We start from the raw sequence: 22,720 nt of genomic DNA, 5'->3' as shown, positions 1-22,720 counted from the left end.
CTCAGTTTTCAGTGAAATAAAGGATGAGTACCTGAGTTAAATGCCTAAATACTTTTGAGGATCTAGATCAGTTACTATAATTTTCCATATGCAGTATAAATTACCAATAAAGAAATACCTGCCAAGAATGAAGGATAGAACAGATGAAGAACAAGTCAGGTGGTAAAGGTTAAGCCATGAACAATCCACAAATCAAATAATGATATCACTTCACTAGACAGCAATTTTTTTGTCTCTATCTAAGGCAAAAAGCTGTAAGATTCTTAAATATGTTTGTGCATCTGAAATCAAAACATGAGGTTACTTTTCAATATGCTAGCTGTAGTTTTAATAAAACTTAATTCAATTCTCTTTCAAAACATTTTAGAGTAAACAACAGACATTTTTTAATAAGCCTGGCCAAATTCTGGTTTTAGCTATATCTATACCTATATCTATATCTATATATATCTCATTCCATTGATTTCAGTGAAGTTATTGATAATTTATGCTGGGGTAAATTAATTCAAAATCAGACTTGAAGTGCTTCAGGTAGAATTCATCTTTCAGCTCATTTAAAAAGAATCCTTGAACTGTAATCCTCAACTTTTTTTTTGACTTGAGGCACTCTTCCATAACTTCTGAATTTAGCAGCCCCTTGCATACAGACAGAGTGAACACCACTTTTTCCTCACAAAAAGGAAAAGTGACCTCCAGGCCCTTGCCTTGATGCATGAAGCACAAAGGGGCCCCCTTGCCTGCCAGGAAGCACCAGAGCAGCACTTATTGCATCCTGTCCATTGTTGATTTGGGCTCTCAAGCAAGCCACCCAGAAGCATCATGGTGGCTTCTTCATCCTGAAGACTTGGCTGAAGTGCGGCACCCCTAACTGCCACAGCCACTTCCCAGTCTGTCTCTGCCTGGCGTCTCCCAGGCACAGAGTCACAGTGGGGCAGCTGCACTTGACCGCAGAGGCAGCATGGCACCCTTTAAATCATCTCATGGCATCTAGGGGCACATCTGGGGGTGTGCAGTAGTTCAGTTACATCTATCTTCAACTTTGTAGCATGGTAGAGCTCAAACATTTTTGTAAGTGGGACAAAATTAAAAATCAGAAATAGAGCAAGGACTGCATAGAAAAGCGTCATTGAATCTCTGCTTGCATAGTGAACTCTCTGAGCCTGCTGGCACAGGCTCTGGTCAGAGCCACTGATCTAACACAGCTCTGGAGCCCAGGGAGTGAACACCACCCCTGCTCTTCTGCTCTTTTCCCCTGCCACTGAATTCAGTAACAGTGGAAAAGAGGGGACAAGCAGCAGAAGAGTTCACCCCTGGGCTCTGAATGAGAGCAGTGGCTCTGGCTAGAGCCCACAGGGACATGCTGGTGAGTGCTGAAAACTCACCGTGCATGAAGAGACCTGGCAGGAACCATAATGACATGCCAGAGAGCTCAGACAGTGTCATGGTGTTAAGTAATGGGCTGCTCACATGTGGGCAACATCTGGCTGACAGGCCGTAGGTTGAGGACCACTGCTGTAATGCTTGTACAGCAAGCTTTCTGTTGCCAAAAGCTCCAATCTGGACACCAGTCTTCAGGCTCTACTGTAACCACTCCCCCACCTTTCAAAATCCTAGATCTGCTCCTGATGGTACTCCAGCATGATATAGAATCGAGGTTAAGAACCACTGACTTAAAAATGGTATTTGGGCACCAAATTCCAGTTAAAAACAATTGGAGATAGGTGCCATCATGGAGTCTTCCTGGGAAGGGTGCTTGCTTGGGACCACTGTAGCCATGTCTGATTTCTGACGGTGTCCCACAAAGCAAGCCTCAAATGATTCAAAAAGCTATCATCCAGTTTTCCTCCTGAGAGAGGGACTTTAATTCTTGTTCAGAAGAACAAGTATGATCTGGAGTTCCAAGCAAAAACATACAGCTTTGCTTCAGCATTTATTGGGGTAAAGTGTACCCAGTTAGGGGTTATCTGCCTCCAAAGGTTAAATAGTTAACTGTACTCAACAGCCCACAGAGTCCCGGTCATCCTCAAAGATTGCTCTGCTATTCTTTTTGCCGTTTCTCCAACTGCTGGGCCCCCAAGCTCCTTTGTTGGACCCTGCCTCCAGTTTTTGCCTTTAGATTGTACCCATCAGGAGCTGACACCCTCCTTGCCTAGCTAGCTCACCCGTTGTCTGGTTTATTTCCCTTTTTCTCCTGGACATGTCTTGGCTGATACCTGCAATCTCCACTTCTGTTGATGTGTCAACAAAACTATTGAAGTCTCTGTAAATGGAAATGTCTTCTGTTACATATGTCAGCAACTTTGGCATCCCTGATACTTTAACCTATTTTCTCCTATGTACTAGCTTTATGGGTAAACTGATGCACAAACCATTATAACAACATAAACTCATGTAAAATAGAAATATTACAATTAAATTCATAGCCTGTCACAGGTGCTGTGTTCCCATTTGTCCTTTGAAAATCCATTCCCTATCAATTGCTTTGTCCTCCAATGAATTCCTCTTCTGACATGCTTTAAGCAAATAGAATAGTTTTGATCAGTAATTCTCTTTAAATGACATTTTCAACAGGCATTAGTATTGGCAGTGAATGTGAAAATTGTGACCAAAATGGTAGGTTTTCTCCTTCAATGTCAATCAGGTAATTGCTTCTATCTAGGTCCTTTTATTGTGTGCCAAAGAATACCCTTTATAAAAAAGTAGTGAGCAGCCAGAAAATGGGTGAACCTTCACCTTGCTCCCTAGCTATGGCAAGGATAATATAGACAAACCATACATAAAGAGTGGAAATTACATACATACAATACTGACAAAAGTAAGGTTCTCCACCTTGGGGAAAAAAAGCACGTTTATAGGCTCAGCAGTACTATGCTTGCTAGCACTGTGGCCAAAAGAGACTTGGGGTTCATGACTGACCACAAGATGAACATGAGCCACCAATGTGATGCTGCAGCTGGTAAAGCAAATCAAACTCTGGCTTGCATCCATAGATGCTTTTCGAGTAAATTTCAGGATGTCATCCTCCCAGTGTACTTGGCCTTGGTGAGGTTGTAGCTGGAGTACTGCATCCAGTTTTGGGCTCTGCAATTCAAGAAGGATGCCGAGAAGCTTGAGAGAGTCCAGAGGAGAGCCATGCACATGATCGGGACAGGACAATAGGCCTTATGAAGAGAGGCTGAGAGCCATGGGACTCTTCAGCCTGGAAAAGCGCAGGCTCAGAGGGGACCTGGTGGCTGCCTATAAGTATATAAGGGGTGTACATCAGGACCTCGGGAACGCCTGTTCACCAGAGCGCCCCAAGGGATGACAAGGTCCAATGGTCACAAATTTCTCCAAGACCATTTTAGGCTGGACATAAGGAAAAACTTTACTGTCTGAGCCCCCAAGGCCTGGAATAGGGTCCCTCCGGAGGTGGTGGAAGCATCTACTCTGGACTCCTTTAAGAAGCAATTGGATGCTTATCTTGCTGGGATCCTTTGACGATAGCTGACTTCCTGCCTCTGGGGTTGGGGGATGGACTCGATGATCTCCTGATATCCCTTCCAGCCCTAATGTCTATGAAATCTATTAAAAAAATAAAGTGAAGACTGTAATGGAAGGGAAACAATGTCAAATACTGGATGCAGAGAAAAAGAGGGAAGACTACTTCTTAGTCTTCTAATCTGCAAATGTCATTGACTGAGCAGCTTTTATGTTTCATGTGTTGCTGAATTTATAATGTGATGCTGATGACTTATTAATTAATTAGTTGAAGGCTGTGTTCTCCTACCTTTTCTCACCTTGAATAAACATGATTGAATAAATGGGAATAAATGAGCAGTGCCCAATGGAGCTACTCACAGAGTAAGTTTCTGCTCAGTGTGACGTGACAAAGGGAGAATATGGTCTGCTTGCAGCACGGAGAACAACTGAACGTGCAGTATGTGGCACCTCAGATGTGTCTGTGGTGCCACATACGACATGGCCATGCTCGTTTGGATGCGGCCTCCAGGTTAAATCTGCAGTTTGTGTTATGCAGGAAGTCATAATAAATGCTGATAATTGTCCCACTTGTTCTTAAATCTGGAAACCTAGATTAAAGAAAAATATAAATTGCTATGGTGAAATAGTCTGCACCCTACTAAAAGAAAAAAATGACTACAGATGTCTTTGGTTTATAAAACATTCCATATATTTAAAAAAAATTCTAAAATTGATTTTGAGCTAAGACATGGATAATGTGAGAGACAATTATTAACATCAGCTTTGTGCATTAGCTGCTGCTATAAGAAACTCCTGTTTTTATCAGTGATGCACCATTTTAAAAGAGAACCTCATCTCAACACACAAATGTTTTGAACTTTTGCTTTTCTTGTAGCAAAAGAATTATTTCATGTATTGAAGAGAAAAAACAGACAAAAGGGAATTTTGTCTTGCTTTTGTTAGGATGAGAGATATTTTACATTTGGCTAAAGATCCAAATTTCCACTTTACTGGAGTAAAAGAATGATTGAAGAACAGACATCTTTGTAAACTATCCCTTAGGTTCTCTCGTCTGATGCTGTTTTATCCCCAGGAAGCCTTTAGAGATACTTTTCAATTGTGATTTGAAGTTATGCCGTCTATTTTACATGACAAATTTTGTTTTTGTCTCTTTCTGTGGTGGTGACGGTATTTAGTTTTTAGAACCAATTCACAGCAAGTACTTAAGAGAACTTCAGTCAAAAGATATAAATGCCTGACAGCAAATATTTAAAAATGCATGTCTGTTTTTAATGATCTGTGTGAATTTTTTTCCCTTAGACTGCCCTGTCTTACAGATTATTTTATATATGACTCACTGGATTTTTAAATCTGAATATATTTCAAAATGGGAATCCTTAATGTTTTAAAAACCATGTCAACATTTTCCTAGTCTATGGGCACATCTATATGTGCATATTAATGTGTATGAATAAACTCTGGAGCTTATTGCTCTGGAGTTTATTGCTCCTGGGCACTACGTCTTCATGTGCACCCTGGATTGCAACATATAGATTTGGATCAGAGCAGCCCCAGCTGGCAGGGGGTCCTGGGGTCAGTCTGCCAGCCTGGGGCTTTTCCCGCTGGCTCAATGTGCTGCGTTGAGGGACTATAACAGAATGTGCTGCAACGTACTGTGGAGGGGCTGGCTAGGGCACAAGGGTACTTCAGTGAGGGGCTAGCCAGCAAGCAGCCCCCACACTGAAGGTGCCCGGGCCAGCTGGGACAATGTCTACATGTGCACTGCTGCGGGGTAAAAAACTCTGCAGCAGGATAGTATGTGTATTTACAAGTACCATCCTGCTGTGGAGTAAATTAGTTTCCTCCAGCCTAATAGGGGCATAGGTATAAATGATGAGACATTTACTGCACAGCTAATTAGTCTACTGAATAGTAAACATCTTGTGTAGATGCACCCTATAAGATATAAAACTACCCACCAGTTTTATTTTTCTGCGCACATATTTTTAGCTGGATACACTAGTTATTAGTGCTAAAAGTGTTATCCATGAGTAAATTAAATAGGCATATCATTCAATGAGTTAAAAAAATACAGGAACATTTTATTGTTATGTTTCAAAGGTCTTTCTATTTAGGTAAATAGCCTATAGATTTAAATAACAATTTCTTATTTCATTTTTTAATTTTAATATGACTATGCAACACTTGGAAAATATATCATATATTTCCGTTTTAAAAAATGCCCATATATATGTACAATTGTGGAATGTGGAGATAAATTACTGGAACCAAGGCACCCAACAGATCTCTGATATAACTCTACTCAATAGGGAGATTAAAGTTCAGGGAGAAGATCTCCCAATTGCCAACGAGGGCAGGACATAAAGTAATTGGAGCAGAATGGATTTAGATTAGGTTTCAGGAGAAGGTTCTTTACTCCTAGAATAGTAAGGAACTAAAATAAACAACCCAGGAAAGTTGCATAATCTCTTTCACTGGAGGTTTTCAAGATGAGGCTGGATAAAAGTGATAGGGATTGTCTAAGAATAACACTCTTGCCTTTCCACAGGTGACTCTTAACACCCTTCCGACCATGTGATTCTATAACAGTGCCCAATAATTATTCAACAATACTGCCTATTCATGTTGATCATTTTTTTTTATTTGTTTGTTTTATCCCAAGTGTGTTCTAATATACATCTGGCTGCTGTCAACCACCTAATTTCTGCGGTAGGGACATTTATTCTATTTTGGTTGTATAGCACTTGGCACAATGACTGATTCTCTTGTCCACTATGGTAATAAAAATGATAAATATAAATATATCATTTTACTACTTCCCTATTATATTGATTCTCAAAAAGAAATACGTTTCCATGACTTCACTGGAACGAACCTTGTGTGTCAAGTTAAATGTTTATGTTTTTCTGGGATCAGGCCTACAGTTTTCTCTTTTGTCACATTAAAAAAGAAAAGAAAACCTCATTGTCATGAGAAGAGCTCCTAAATGGTCCTCAACTTAAATGTAAAAAAACAGACAGAAAACATTCTGTTTACACCTAAAGACAGTTGTATTCCTGTATACTCTTATGCCAGTCAACTATAATTTTGTTCTCTTATGGCTCTTTGCATTCTTCATGCATATCTACTGTTATTTACACAACTGCTTCATGTTTTTTAGAGAACAACAAGGGTAATATGTATATAATGGTTTAAGAACAGAATCTGTTCCAGTGTTAGAAGTGCTGTCTGTTTTATGTTGTACCATTTTTTGTAGAAATCATTGTTCACACATTAAAATGAGACTGAAAATGTGTATGTTATTGCCTGTTGGCCAAAAGTCAAGACATCAACATTTTGACCGTTTGGTCTTTATTATTGTGATCCTGGTAATGGCTGCACAGGTAAAATGTTCATGTTTTGACGTTTTTGTCTTTGGTGCTTAATTGGGGAATGAGATAAAAATAATTTATACTGTTTGAATAGCATATGAAAAACCCTCAAATTTCTAAGCTGCCTTGCCTTGGGTTGAGTAATATAAATTATAATGATCTAGGGAACTAGCTAATGAAATAACTGTACTACCAATTTATTTTTATATTTGGATGAAGAAGTACCAGATGAAGACAAAAAAAAAGGAAACAGTGCTGATTTTTGAAAAAGGAAAGAAGAATGACCCTTGTAATAACAGTTATATAGATTTCTCTTTTATTTCCAGCAAAGCAATACAATACAATTAAAAATATTTAAGACATGACTTAACATTTCAAAGTAGATGTCACTTCAGATATCTGGTGTGTATCAGTGAAATGAAAATAATGCCACACCTCTGAAACAGTGGGCCTTGCTTGTTACACAAAAGGGAAATCTCGACCTCATCCTCTATGTGAAGACATAGAACACGCATGCTTCAGGGCTTGTGGTGGTCTCCTGTAAGGTCAAGGACAATTCTTTTTTCCCCCAAAGAGTACTTTATTTTGTTGTTTTCCTCTGTGTAAAGGTAACGGTGGAATTTTGGCTAGTGTTTAACACAATGACTGTGTCTTGTTGTGCACTAGTCCCCCTAACTTCTGAATATAAAAATATGAATCCAGTTAAAACCTCTAAAGAATATGGGTTCCATAGCTCAAAGCTGTAAGAGTCATAAATCTCTATAAATAGGTTAACCAATAGAGAGAGAGAGAGAGAATCCTTTACTGTTAGTGAGAGTCTCATACCAAATATTAATAATGATAGTCAGGTTTAAATGACACTGGTCATATTTGCATGTTCATTAATGCACTTTTGCTACTGCGCATTAAGTTTAGTACCTATAATATGAGGTCCTACATAAAGGTGCATTAGTCCGTGCTAATGCTCAGTAGCAAGGTGAGTGTTTTTTTGCGATGCTTAATATGCAGTAGACTAATTCTACTGCACATTAGTGCGTTAGTATGGTTTTTGCTGTGACATGCTAATGCAAAGTAATATTGGCTACTGGGCATTATGGCATCTTGTGTAGACATGCCCACTGAAGAGGTAAAGAACCCATCAGTGAGAGCCATGACTATAAGTGACAGTGTCAAATAGGATAAGAACAAGTCAGGGATAACAGTAAAGATGGATAATGATACAACTATGAGAAGGCAGCTGAGTACGGACAAGAAACTACCATTCAAATAGAAATGGACAGAGAGACACAATGAAATAGGTGGTTTTAAATGAGACAGGGAAAAATGTTACTGATTGGTTCTAACTATGGAAAGCCTTATATTAGTAGAAAGATAGGCTGGGTAATGAAATGGATGGGCCTTTTCAATATTTTATGATGCTACAATTAAATGAAGGATATCTTATTATTTTTGACTAATCAAAGAAAAAACATTTGAGACATGTACAGGATACAAATGTTACAAACCAACCTAATGAGAAACATCATCTATTTCTACTGCAGTATTGGTGTTCCAGTTCTCATTATAAAGTTGAACAATAAGAACTTTATCTGAGTTGCAAAGTGGCTGAAAACCAGTTCTTTTCAGAGACTGTTCTTCCATCTTGGATGTATATGCTGGAAGAGGTAAATGTCCTTTTACCACATACTTTTTGTACTTCTGGTTAGAAAATGGACAAGCCATATTTGGGAGGAACAAGCTCCTCTCAGGAAAAGTTTAAATATGATAAAGTTATTAAATAAAAGTTCAACTGTTATTATACGCAATGTAAGAGATCAGAATTAAAGAAATAAGTGTTGGGAAGGTGGTTAATGTCCCATCACTATCTCACAGTGGGATTCCAGATTGACTCTACATACCTGTGATCACCTAACTAGCCACTGGATGTCACTGGTGATCCACACAAATACAGCTTAACCCTTTGAGTGTTTTAGTGCAAACAATGAACATCCAGGAAAAGGGGCAGTCCCAAGACCTTATAGGTTTAAGTTGTATATCTTCACGTAGAATCTTCAGCTAGAAATAAATGAGACACTTAAGACATTAACAGTAGGTATGAAAAAAGTTATGGCAGAGAATAAGTTACTATATGGACCTCGGTATTATTTGAATGTACGCTTATTGGTATATGTGACTGTTTTAACAGCACCAGAGAAAGATTTAATATGTATTATGCTATATAATAACCTGAACTGGGAGATGTACCACTTACAATAGGTATCTGAACTCTAATAGTCTCCTGACCCTCACCACAGTGAACACACTGAGAATGCTGTCTTGAAGTTTGGTTATTCCCTTGCTCAGTAATTTCATGCTCTTTCTGCAAATGACTCAGGTACTTTTCCCAAAGGAGACACTAAGTTTCCTTAGTAATTCCAGCAGAGGTACATTCTTTTAAAAATGAAATGAAAGCTTAGGAACTGAAAGGTGAAGTGGCCATCTGTTTCGTTACCTTTTAGATAGCATTACTAGCTATCAGAACTTAAATGATATTACTTTTCTCAGGATACAAGCAACCATCAGTCCCTGGGGATCTTCATACTTGAGTTAATTTATTTTCCTTAGCATTTCAATTTCATTCTTTATTCTTGTCTAGTATCAATATGTCTCTTTTATTCATGGATGCTACTGAGATACCAATCCCACTTTTAAAGAATTTCATACAGCTACAGTGAAGAGGTACATCATCACAGCTTTTTACACTGATTCAGTTTTAGATAAATCATACTCTTTGTGCTGGAAAATCATTGTGTCCTTAAAGCAAACCATAGTTCAATTTCTAATTACAGGAGGTTTTAGTTTCCTATAGTAACTTGTGCTCAGTGAAACTGGAGAATGATATAATGTTACCAGTTCTTCCACCCCCTTATTTAGATAAACAACTGAAGAGATACTGGAAAACTGTCTAAGAAATGTGTGGGTAGAAGAAAAAGGCAAGTTTTAAAGATGTTGTTTTAAGGAATATGGTCCTATCTATCTGTCTATCTAGCTATCTATCTATATTATATTATATATATATTATAATATTTATTTATAAATTCCAGAATCCTATCTCTGGCATTAGCCAATATATAACACTGCAGAAGTATGTTACCTCAGGCTGCAATATAAACAACAATAAAAAGCCCATAAGGCACCTAAAAACTGTTCGATGCTGGCCATGGAAAGAGAAATTTTCTGACCTCTTCAGAGATCAAGTATTTTTTTAAGTATGTCATTTAATTAACCTTGTTATCCCCTGCCTAACTCTAGATTTTATTATTGGCCATATAACCACAATGACCTTTTTTTTATAAATGAGTCACTAGATCTCTTATAGTAATGAATACCACAGGATAAATCTTTGCTGTATAAAGTAATACAATTTTCCAGTAGGGGAAACATGAAAACCCATTAGCTATATTGGGATGTATACCTCAATAATTTTTGAGGCAAAAAATAAAACTAAGTGACATACTCCCTGGAGAATATGACTTATTAACTCTTTCATCAGAGAAACAGGTCCTTTCCAATAATTGTATTAGTTGTCATGTGGTGAACCAGTTTGTGCCTCAAGTAAATGAGGCTTAGTCAGTATTTTGAGAATAAACTTTGTATTTATTGTATGTAAATGTTGCTTATAATGCAATATAAATAAAATGGACAAATTTAATCTTGCTTATTTTCTAGTCTTTTACAAATTTAGAAGTCAGAACTAAGTAGTATGGATTAAGATTCCTTAATTCACAACTTATTTCATGATTTCAAGTAAATCTATAACTCTGGGGCCTGGAAGAAAGCATTGCGTCACAGTCAAATATATATCAGAGAAGCACTGCTAAGTAGCAAATATTTCTCTCCTGGCTCTGTTTCATATGTGTGGAGGTCCTCAACTGCTGTCAAATCTTTTACAGAAAAAGAGGGGTTAGATTTGTGGGACTGCACAAGGGAGTCATATTTCTTTCATAGAACTCAACTCAGCAAAACCTCTATGATATACTTCTGCGTACTGGAATAGGTGAAGGGAATAGCCAGTAATTCTTCAGAGGTCCTCCCTACTCATTTGATAGGTAAGAAGCCCAGGGAGGATCTTTTGCCTCTTGCTTGACATGTTGAGTTCAGGATGTTGGGGATTTGCACCAATTTTGACAGTGGACAGGGGGCATGTCTACATGAGACATTTTACTGCACAGTAGAACAAAGTAAGCATCACCTTCTACATATGCAAACCCTTACTGCAAGGTAATTGTCTCTACCCAGCAGTTAATTTTCTACCTGCATATGTAAGTAGCAAATTAACTGCTGAGTAATTACTATGCAGGAAGGCATGTATGGATGGCTAATGAGGAGCAAATTTGCTGCCAGTCAGCTGGTCAGCAGGGGTAGAAGATTGCTCCCTGCCCTGGGGAGATGCACGCTGCTGGGGTAGACTCTGCCATCAGAGCCTGGGCAGGGACCCCTGCTTCAGCAGCAGGGAGCAATCTCTCAGCCCCCTCTGTACAATCATGGATCTGAGTCAGGGAGCTCCCTGTACAGAGAGAGTCCCCCCCGACAACCTGGAACTGGCTGGGACCTGCCCCAGACCAGGACAGTCCTGGCCAGCCCCAACCTGTGCAGGGAAGTCTGCACATGCAGGCAACTCTGGGCTGCATATGCAGACTTCCCTGTGTAGCCTGGGACTGGCTAGAAACTTTTTTCTAGCTTTTTCCCAGCCATATGCCCTGATTGGGTGGCTGAGGCATGGGGCTTGAAAAGAGCTGCAGGGGAGGGGCAGGTCCCAGCCCTCTGCCCTGATCCACCAGTGGGCTAGCTAGTGGTGAGCCCCTGGCTGGACTGGGATTCCCCACCCATCCAGGAGCTGCTCCTAGCTACCCCACTGCCACAGCTCGTTCCAATCCCTCTTCCCCTATCAGGGAGCTGGGGCCAGGAGCTCCCTGGTGCCAAAGCAGGGGAACATTTTCCCCACTTGGGCTCCACCATTGAAGCCTGATGCAGGAGCAGGGAGCAATCTCCCAGCCTCCGGCCAGGAGACATCTGTCTCTTGGCCCCGTGCTCCCTGCTAGACCCTGGACTACCACCCAAGGGGAGACTAGAGCTCCCCCTGGCTGCTTCAGGGTGACTGGTGCAGGGCTGAAGCAGATGGGAGCGGATTGTTGCCAAGAGCAGCAAATCTGCTCCCAAATGGATGCATGTACAGATGCCTGCCCAGGGTGGGTTTACTCTAGAGGAAACCCATCCAGCAGCATTTGTACATGTAGATACATGCACTAAGAGCTAAATTCTTTTTCACATTACATACCTAACTGCAGATTTATCCCTAAGGCTATACCTATGGAGTAAAATGCTGTGGCTTGTCAAAATACCTGAACTAGATTTTAACAAATTAGTTCAGGTACCAGAAATAATACAGGTCTGGTATTGCGACCAGGTTAATTTACCTTGCTTCCTAGCAGGACTAATGACTATCTAGTGGGTGCATCTATATGTGTGATATACTGTGGAGTCGACCAATTAGCTTAGCAGTAAAGCATCATAGCCTACACATGTGCCCATATTAGGGCACAGTAGACTAATTAACTGCCATAGAATATTACTGTCTGACAGCAGTACTATCCTGCTCATGATTAGACTGACTGGGGCTGGCTGGGGCACAAGAATCCTATAGTGCGGGGCCTGCCTACCTGCTAGCCCCACACTGTTGCATCCTTGCCTCAGCCACCCCCTTCACCACCCAATGCTGCCACCCAGAGCCCAGGGCTGACCCTGTGGGCCCCATGCTCTGGGTCAGATGCTCCCAGGTGCAGCATCTTCATGTTCACTCAGGACTGCCTGGGTGCACATTGCTGCAGTTTCAGGCACTCGCAAAGGCTCTGTGCTTGCTCCAATGCAAATTGTACTGGAATTTATCAGGCACATTAATATCACTTGTAGATGTGTCCAGTATGTTAATGTGCCTATACTGCTGCTCAGATCTAGGGTGGCTGTTCAGAGTTAGTTCAGGTATTTCTGCATGGCATTTCATTGTGCCATGCAGATGTAGCCTAAGAGAAACCTCTATTGTAATGTCATGGACTTGATTTCTATTTAAGCTTAAAGTAGAATAATTTATTATGCAATGGAGACTCATCATAATTTCTCCCTAAGCAATTATTTATAGCTTATGTATCCATGCATGTATCTGAAGTTAATAATGGTATATTTGAAGAATATGAAGAGGGAAACTGAGACTAAAGACATTTTTATAAGCAATAACAAACCATGATGATAGGTGCCTTATTAAGGGAGAGAGATAAATTTGAGGAGTATGAATAAATGAAAGCCTTTTTAGTCAAATGAGTAATTTTATACAGTGACTGTTTAATGTAAAATATATAGACTGTCAGTGGAACCAAGAAGCTCCCTCTTAATCACTCTGCCTGAGAATTATATTTTCTTTTATTGAATGAAGCTTTAATTATCCCAGCTATAATAAGCGATATTGGGAAGCCCCCTTTCACCATCACCCTACACCCTCCTAGGAGAAATGGCCTTGAATAGCCTCTGACAAAGGAGAGACTTGAACTCTAATCTCCTACCTGTATTGCTGTTCTATTTACTGAATATTTGTGTAAGGGTAGAAGGAGGGAGAAAGAGGGTGGTGAGGGAACTACCACTGTTTTAAAATGAATAAATTTCTCCCCTTTTCCCTCTTTGTTTAGTGAAAAAATGGCTTAGGCACCTATCTCCAAGAAAGGTTTAGAAGGCTGGGGCTTAACACACAGATCCTGTCCTCACTATCTCCTTTTGGCTACCTTTCACAATTCCCTGCTCAACATGCTAGCTATTGCAAAGCCCATTGTGAGGCCACTAACTTTCTCCTTTCATTATGTAAGTGTCATAGATGCCAAATACTGTGCTGTCTGCTGTGGCAGGGGACCTAAGCTCTCTTGTGGGCCTGTGCCTTATATAGCAATATAGAAGTCAGGACTAGAATACCTTTTTCAAAGAAAACATATTTTACTGTTAATTAACATCCACTTTTTCAATATTCCAGTTTGACTTCTGGTTTTCAGAATATGATCTTTAGTGGTATACATAATTTTACATATAGGGTACAATTGCTTGATAAAAAGGAGCAAAAGTAAGATTTTTGACGTGGTTAGTGTTGACTGAAATGGTAAAACTCTGCCTACTCTCAACTGAATTCTGCAATTTGAAGCAGAATTATGCCAGTACTGGGCACATCTACACATCCCCCACGGCACAATGGTTACTGTGTCATCATTTAGTACTTGCTTTAGGAAGTACTCAACGATGGTACAGTAACAGACATTTCTGTGCCATCCCAGTGGTGCATGGTTATTTTTAGCAGCTACGTTGCCATAGCAATGTGCTATAGAAAGGTGGCTCATTGCTATGACAATGTACTGTTGATGTCATGGTTTGTGCCCACCAATGCTACGTCACTGTAGTGATGAGCGATAGTGCATAACTACAGCAACATAGCATCACATGTAGACAAGCCCACTGAGTACCTTTGAAAATGTCACCCTAGCTCTCTGTTACAAACTCAAAGTCCTGATGCAGGTAACCTGTCTGAGCAGACTCCTAGTGATTATTGTCACTTTGTGCAAAGGCTGAAGAGATTTAAACTGAGATACTCTGAGCCAAATATTGAAAAAGTGTTTTCCAAATTTCTTGATTCAGTCTTCACAATAGATAATACTTTGCCTAAGCTGGAGCTTTAAAAGGATTCACAGGAGCTGCCCCATTGGAAGTCAAACTATCTTACAGTCCTTTGAAAATCTTGTAAAACCTTCTAGCCTTAGTAGTTTATATTTATTAAAAATGTATATATCTCATTACAGTCAAGCTGTTCATAAAACTAATCTATATTAGGTGTGTGATATTATCATTTTGTCTTTGGATCTCTTTCCTTCTTCCTCTCTTCCTGTTACAAAAAATTGCCATTGAATTTTGTCACAATTAGGTCAAATCAACCTAGGAAGTATGAGTTGGTATAGATGTTTTAAGTTCTTCGACTGTAGAGGTAGCTCATAGTGGTAAAGAAGTGATTGTATGGTGTAGTTTATGCTTTACGGTAGAGTGAAATGAGCAATGCTGGTAAAGCTTTGTTATGTTGGTGTAGGATGCTAGGACTTCTTTCTACTTATATTATATATATTGGTAGAAAGATCTGGAGTAGACTTGGCCTTAGACTCCATTCCTGCATTTGGATACATATAGGTAGATGCTTTTGTCTATGTTGACCTTGATTGTCTTGAAAGTGAAGTATTTTAAATTGGATCTTATAGTTTTGAGCCTTGTTACTCTGGCTTAACTGATCTAACTGTACTTTAAACTCTCCAAGGCAGGGGTAACATCTTCCAATGTGTTCTTACCATTTCTGACAATTGTGCCAATCCCAAAAGGCTCCTGGTTTTTCTTGTAATAAGAACAATAAAGACTAAATAATTACCTAGACAAGTTACTGCTTAGTTTTACTAGTTATCAGGAGGGATTAGTTTTCACTGATTTTAAAAAATCCCCAATTTTCAGTTAGAAAAAGTAGCCCCAAATCCACAATTTTCCATGATTAAAATGAAACATCACTATATATCTATATCTCTCTTTATATATTAGTAGTCTATCATTTAAGAAACACCACTAATATAAAGATAGATAGATAGGTAGACAGAGAGAGAGAGAGAGAGAGAAAGAGAGAGAGAGAGAGAGAGAGAGAGACACTACTATTATATAGATTTATATAATAGTGGTCTATCATTTAAGAAACACCAGTATATATAGCAGTAATATATATATAATGTGTTTATTAAATGATAGATATATAGTAATGTTTCATTTTAGTCATTGAAAAATGTAGATTTGGGGTTCCTTTTTCTAATTAAAAATTGGGGATTTTTTAATATCAGAGAAAACAAGGATCACTGGTTAGCAGTCAGTCACCAGATAGCTGTGTTTTAAAGAACAGGTAAGTAAAGTCTTATCCACTAAGACTGTCATGTCTTATTCACTAAGACTGCCATGTAGCCAAAATATACCTTCTCCAACTTCACTCAGAGAAATGTTTATAATTTTACCCAGCCCAGAAAATAACTGTATTTCACTTCAGAATTTTTGTACCACTTTCTATAAAGATTTGTATAGGATGAGGAGCTGCAGCAAACACTTGAAGAGGACCCATAAATTAGTGAGAAACAGATATCTGTGTCTTTATTAGTTTAGCAGTGGGATGGGGCATTTTGTGTCTGCTCTGTTATTTTTGTATACTAGACATTTTGATTGTTTCAGCTGTTGGTTACTGTGCTCTATCTAGCTAAAGTAGCAACTTGAGAGAGAGTGAGAGAGAGAGAGACCCTCATCCACCTCTTAGGATTAATCTCAATTAGATAACCTCTACCTCGGCTGTGCAACTGAAGTGATAGAGGCCTTTGAGATAGCAGACCCTTAGTCTGAAAGACCTAAGGTCTCCCTCGAATACTTAAATCACGCTTGGGCTACCATGAAGCTTATGACTCTTTGAGTGTGTCTACATATGATGGTAGGTTGCCGTAGCAATGCACCACAGTGATGTAGCATCTGTGAGTGTTTACACTTGACCAACAGCTACTTTGCCACAGCAATGCGCTCCCCCAGTATAGCAAAGTATCTGCTAAAAATAACCCTGCGTTGTACATATGGAGCAGTACTGGTTGTTAATGTGCTGTGATTTAGTACTTTGAAAGGAAGTAATAAATCACAGTGCAGTAGCAACGTCACCGTAGCAGCACATGTAGACTCTCCCTTTTGGTCTTTACAGCACTGCCAACTCTGGATGTCAGGAAATAGCATAATCATCCCTCACCTACTTTGCTAGGAAACTATTTCCTGTCCCTAAAGTCACCAAGCCAAAATACTTTATTTAGTTCCTTATTACTCCAAAAGAAAAAAAAACCCTATATAATTTTGGGCTAACCAAAAAAACTATTTTTGGTTTGAGCAGCAAACTGAAAAGTAAAGATTATTTTCCCAACTATACTCCTAATCCTTAAATTCAGTATGATGCAACCTCCCCAAAACCATTTTTACTACAAGAAATGTCCATAAAATTAGTTGGCAGCAGCCTGGCTTTAAAGGAATTCAGAAGAGGTTTGAGCTGATTCCAGAATATATCTATATATTTTGAAGGCACATGAACACGAGCTTTGATCCATCTGCAAATTTTGATGCTTAATTAAGGGCCTAATGCACAACAGAATACCTGTATATCCTATAGATTTGCTTTTCTTTCTGTGTTTCCAGCAATCCTAATGGGTTAGTATGAACCGTTGATGTGGCCCCAAATGATAGGATAAATATATTTCATTGATTTTATGTGTCATTCTTAATCTTCTGAATCTTCTTCTGTAGGTTGTACAATTGCAAAAAGCATTTTTTTCTTCACAGCTTTCCCCTGGTTCCCTGTTATGCAATATCCTGTACAACAGAAGGAAAGAATGTGAGCCAGGTAAATGGAAGAAATATGCAAAATATTCATCCAGTTCTCCTTAAGCAGGCCTTTCTCCTGTATTGTCAGCTGTAGAGAAGAAATGGTAGTTTTCTATGTAGAGAAGGTCCAGCCTGAGTTTGTATTTAGACTCTTCTCTAACTATATGGTTATAAAATAAATAACTCTTAAGTGATTCTTTGGGTGTCCTGTTGAATCAGTTACATATCACTTAAATCTTTTGTTCAGACTCAGTCATTGACCTGACCCAATACAGTCCTTCTATAATATGAAATACCTTTTCTCTTCCCTCCTTATTCACTATGTTTTTGAACAGCTATCCACATCCTGATTAAATGCATTTGTTCAGTAACTTCTCCTACCTATGTACACAAGAACTGATTTTTGATTCCACACAGATTCAATTCTACTCTCAGAGTGAGAGAAGAGTACAGTCTGTTACTTCTCTTCATATTGTTACAAAATAATGCTCATCTCTGCAAAAGCCTAGTTCAGCATAGTCCTGTATATTTGAATATATGATTTTTCTTTAAAAAACAGATAAAAAAACCCAACTGGATTTAGACCTCACTCAATGTGCCAGTTTGACTGCCGTAGAGGCTTCATTGCTGTATTTACAGAACAGTGACAGTAGTGGAAACTTTTCCCTATAATTCTCTGCAAATTGTATCTTATCCCAATATCAGAGTAACTACCCCTATGCCCGTCAAATCTTTGGCCACGCAGCCAGGATTTACAACAAAATAATTGTTCCTGGGGGTGTTGTTTTATATGGAAACTTGAGCACTGGTGACTTGACTGAGACTACCACCTCATTGGCACAGTAGCCCTATATTTCTACTGTGTGCATCCTATTTTCCTCATGAATCAAGAGTGAAATGCCCAGGGCTTCTATTGGCTCTAACACTAAGAATACTATGCTATAAATAACAGCCTGGTAATAACATTATTATGGCAAAATATCACAGGCTGTGTAAAACACTAAGAAAGGAGGTATTATCAAAGAACAGCACTTCACTGCTGAAACAAAGACTCTACATTTGTCATGCTCAGTAAAGGACTTGATATCAGACCTTATCTTAAATTTTCAGACTTCAAGAATATATCCATACCTTTTGTAATCACAACAGAATAATAATATAATAAATCATTTTTATGAGACCTCTCTCTATTAAATCATGTGAATAATAATTAAATGTACAATGAAGGAGCCACTGAATTTAGTTTCTGCCATTTCAGTCCCTTGTCTCCTTAGAGAAAAAGAACTGGAGGTGAGAAACAAACTGTGAGAGAGAAAATGCCCCACATTTTGGTTTGTATTCTGAAATGGTAAGATATTTATAAGGCCATTGGAGAGGGTAATGAAAATAATGAAAATGTTTGCAATCTCAACCCTGATCCTTGTTTTAGTACTGTCCCGCAGGCTAGTAATATGGACAGATAATTGTTGTTTGTGGCACCAGAAGCTGAACAGTGTACATGTCAAAAGAAAAATTTTTATTCCATTCAGCTTATGTTTCAATATTCATTAAACACATTTCTTGCATCTCAGTTCTGCAGGATAGATGTGCAAGTCACAGGAAAACACTGCCACCAAGTTGTCTCTAATTGCTGCCCTAGCTGGCAGTCTTAGCAGAGAGGCCAGACACTGAAATGACCAGGAAGACTGAATTACCCATCAGGTCAGCAGTCAGGCACAGTGGGGCAAGGCTAGGAAAGCTTACACTGCTCCTGTCTGTCTGTCTCTCTTTCCCAGGACTGTCAATCCTGATACTTTTAATGAACCCAAATTCTCATAGTTATAATTGCTTTAGCTGAGCTTCTTTTCCATTTCAGCCCTGATGTCACTGAAACCGGCTATTTATAAATACACATGCGTGCACACACACACTCACGCACACAATATTATTATGCTTAGTATTCAGTCAATAAATATTTTTGTACCAAAAGAAAGTAAGTTTAACTCTAAAACGTGTTTGTCAGCAAACTTGAAACTGTTTTGAGCAGTGATCCCATCACTGTTAAAGTTAGGAAAAAAATGAAATCTTAATTCTTTGGAGGTGTCCTTTCAGATCCAATTGGTAGCATTTTTTTTTCAATCAGACATTTTAAATGACTTTAGCCTAAGGGCTTTCATTTCATTTGATGGGGATCTGTTTTTTTATTATTATTATTTTTGATTTCTCTATTGTTACTGCTTCACATAAGCCTGAAGGACTGTTTTATTTCAACAGATGGGACACTACATAGGATTCTAACTTATTCTTTAGCACCAGAAACCGATTTCCTTTAATCTGAAGACAACAGATCATTCTCTTGACCTAACACCAGAGGCCTACAAAGTCAGCTTGCTTTTATTTCTAAAATGAGGATTATTCCTTTTTCAGTTTAACTTCAGACATCCCTGGTCACCTGTGTAAATAAAAGAAAATCTAAGAATGCAATAGCTGAATTTAATATTTTTAATTTAATTGTAATCTTTTATTTTATCCTGATGATCTATTAAAAGCTTTTGGGGACAGATCTTAATCAGAACAGTTCTAATGTAATCAAACTAAAAAAAATCTTAAAGTCACAAAAATAATTCCACTTTGGTTCTACCCCAAACTCCTATAATTATGGTATTTTCTCATACTGGTATTTGATTTATTATAAAGCTCCTTGATGCCAAATCTATTTTCTTACCTTCTTCAATCTGGTTTCTGAAAGGCATTTAGGGATGTGCTTAATTTTATAATAATGAAGACTATGTAGACTATGAAGTGCCTAAAACTGAATGCATACTTCAGTACTTTTCTATTCAGGATTCCCTTGCTCTCAGTACCAAGGCATATGGGATTAGGCATGATACAAAACCTAACGAAACAAATTAGAGACTTTCACTAGTATATGGATCAGGTACTCCAAACTCCTATAAAAGCTAATGGGAGTTTTGACTGGCTGGACAAGGCATGTAAGTTTGTTATTCAATGAGCAACATTTGCAAAGAACTTAAATCAGGCCCTCAGATACCACTGCAGATGCTCATAATACAAACCTGGCCACCAGCCTAAAACATGCCTTCATACACCAAGGATGCTCCGGTAAAGAAATAAACCATATCTTTGAAAATACCTTGAAGTTACCACTACAATACAAACAAGGACCCCCCCTTGAAACTTCGCAACACCTGTGATCACACCCCACCCCATCTTGGTATTATTCAAAAGAATAATCAAAGTACTACAGCCTGCACTGAAGAAAGATCAGACCTTGGGAGAAATAATATTCCTAGTGTTGTGTGTATGTCCTGCTCCTGGCTTTCAAACAATCCCCTAACCTTGCCCAACTCATCATCAGAAACAAACTTCCCGCTGCTCAACAGACATCAAATGTGACACAGATTTGCCTTACCAATAAATGTGTAATCTTGTCAAAATATCTGCACTGTTGCTACAGTCAAAACCCTGCAACAATGAACCCCTCAGAATCCATGGATTTTACATATGCCTTTCCTAAAATGTGACAAACTTAATCCAATGCACCAAAGGTCCTCATGGTAACTATATGAGTCAAACTAAACAGCAATTATGCACCAGAAAGAATTCTCAGAGGAAACATAAAGGACAAAGATGCACATACATCAGGAGTATATCTTTAACAGAACAACCCCCATTTTCTGATTTCATTATTCTCATGCTCAAGGAAAATCTACCAAACATCTTTAAAAGGCAAGCTTGGGAACAAAAAATTGTAAGATGGCTGGACACTAGGAACCATCAATATTGATTTTATGTCACTCTATAGTCCACTTGGTTCCTGCAACTCTTCCTACATGCTACAGGTAACAATGACCACCCTCTCTTTTCAAAGGTTTTGCTCTCCTAGTAATCAAGCTTCTTTTCTTCTGCTAATTATCTGTCTACTATCCCTGGGAATTTACCCTTCCTCCAATTTCACAGTTATACCTGCTGTTCTTAAAAAATCACTGTACTTGCTTTCCTTTTCAGACTTGAAGATGAATGACTTGCATTAAAACAATTGACTAACTTCATCCTAAATATACAGTATTTAGGGAGTTACAGTAAAAGTTATTCCACCAAAAACTCCATGCCTTTCTCTCAATTCCTGGTTCATCACAGCTACAACATCACTGTAACACTGCCAAAAGTGCTTAAGTGATTTCAGAGCTTTATTGGCTTTCAGTGGGAATTAGACTCTCAAAGCATTTCAGTGTTTCTGACTATTTTACTCTGCAGGATGAAAGTAAAATAAATAAATTTGAAATGAATGCGTGAATGAATGAATGAATAAATAAACCTTACCTTCTTTCCCTAGATGCATTTATTAATTTGACCTAGATGTACCGTTTTTCAAATTATAGGAGAAAATTGTCTTGTTAATTCTAAGTGCATGTCTTCACTGCAGAGTCCAGTGTCATAAAGGGCTATCCCAGCTAGTTCTAAACAAACTAGCTTTTGTGTACTGCTCAGGTTGCCAGTTTATTTCTTGTAGGCACCTATACGCATGCTGAGGGTATGTATTGAGTCTATTGGAGCATGCTAATAAGAATGCTCCATCAGCTTCTGTGTCACATGTATTCAGCATCCCCACACTTCAAAATGGCAGTGGGAACACTTTAACAAAAAGTTGAACAAACTGCCCCCGCCATCATTTAGTTAAAGCACCCCTGCCATCTCAGAGCCACCCTAATTAAAGTGCCTCCCTTCCACCCCAGAGCAAATGTAAAGATGCCTCAGTGCCTGCGCTGCTTATAGTGAACTAGCTCTGGCATATCTACGTAGCATTTCCTTGTGCAGCAGAGTCATATGCTAAGTTGCAGGAGACTAGATAGCTATATTATTGGGAACTAGAGGTTTAGAGAAAATCATAAGATATATTATCTCATTTGGGTTCATTTTTGCAAGATAGCCAAAGACTGAATAGGTTTTTAAAGCTGAAAATCTGCACGTAGTAGGAGCCAGAGCTATAATTGACTTTTTGTATTAAAAAATGATTTTAAGCAGATGCTATATGAATTCAGTAGGTACATTTTCTGTTTCTTGATCACACATGGAAAGGCTAAAATGAGAAATCTCACTAATAATTTTTTATTTATAGAATACAGCTCTGTCTACAAGAACTTGAAAAACACACACGGAAGATAAGATCTCTGACACAAGAACCTTACAATCTATTTTGCAATGAGATGACATGGTTCCTACACATTCTGAATGAACACTGGGTGATTGTGCAAAGGATTTTGGGTACTGAGAGATGATCAATAAAAGGATTTTATAAAGCATGTGTTTTGAGAGAGTTTAAATATGAATATGAGGCTTTTCCACAAGTGGAAAAAATAGTGGAAGAATGGGAAGAAGGC

This window comes from Crocodylus siamensis, chromosome 2 (genome assembly GCF_052110815.1).
Source record: "Crocodylus siamensis isolate JL-2025a chromosome 2, ASM5211081v1, whole genome shotgun sequence".
Classification (NCBI taxonomy): Eukaryota; Metazoa; Chordata; order Crocodylia; family Crocodylidae; genus Crocodylus; species Crocodylus siamensis.
The sequence above is the reverse complement of the archived record's forward strand: the minus strand, read 5'-3'. Positions refer to the sequence as shown.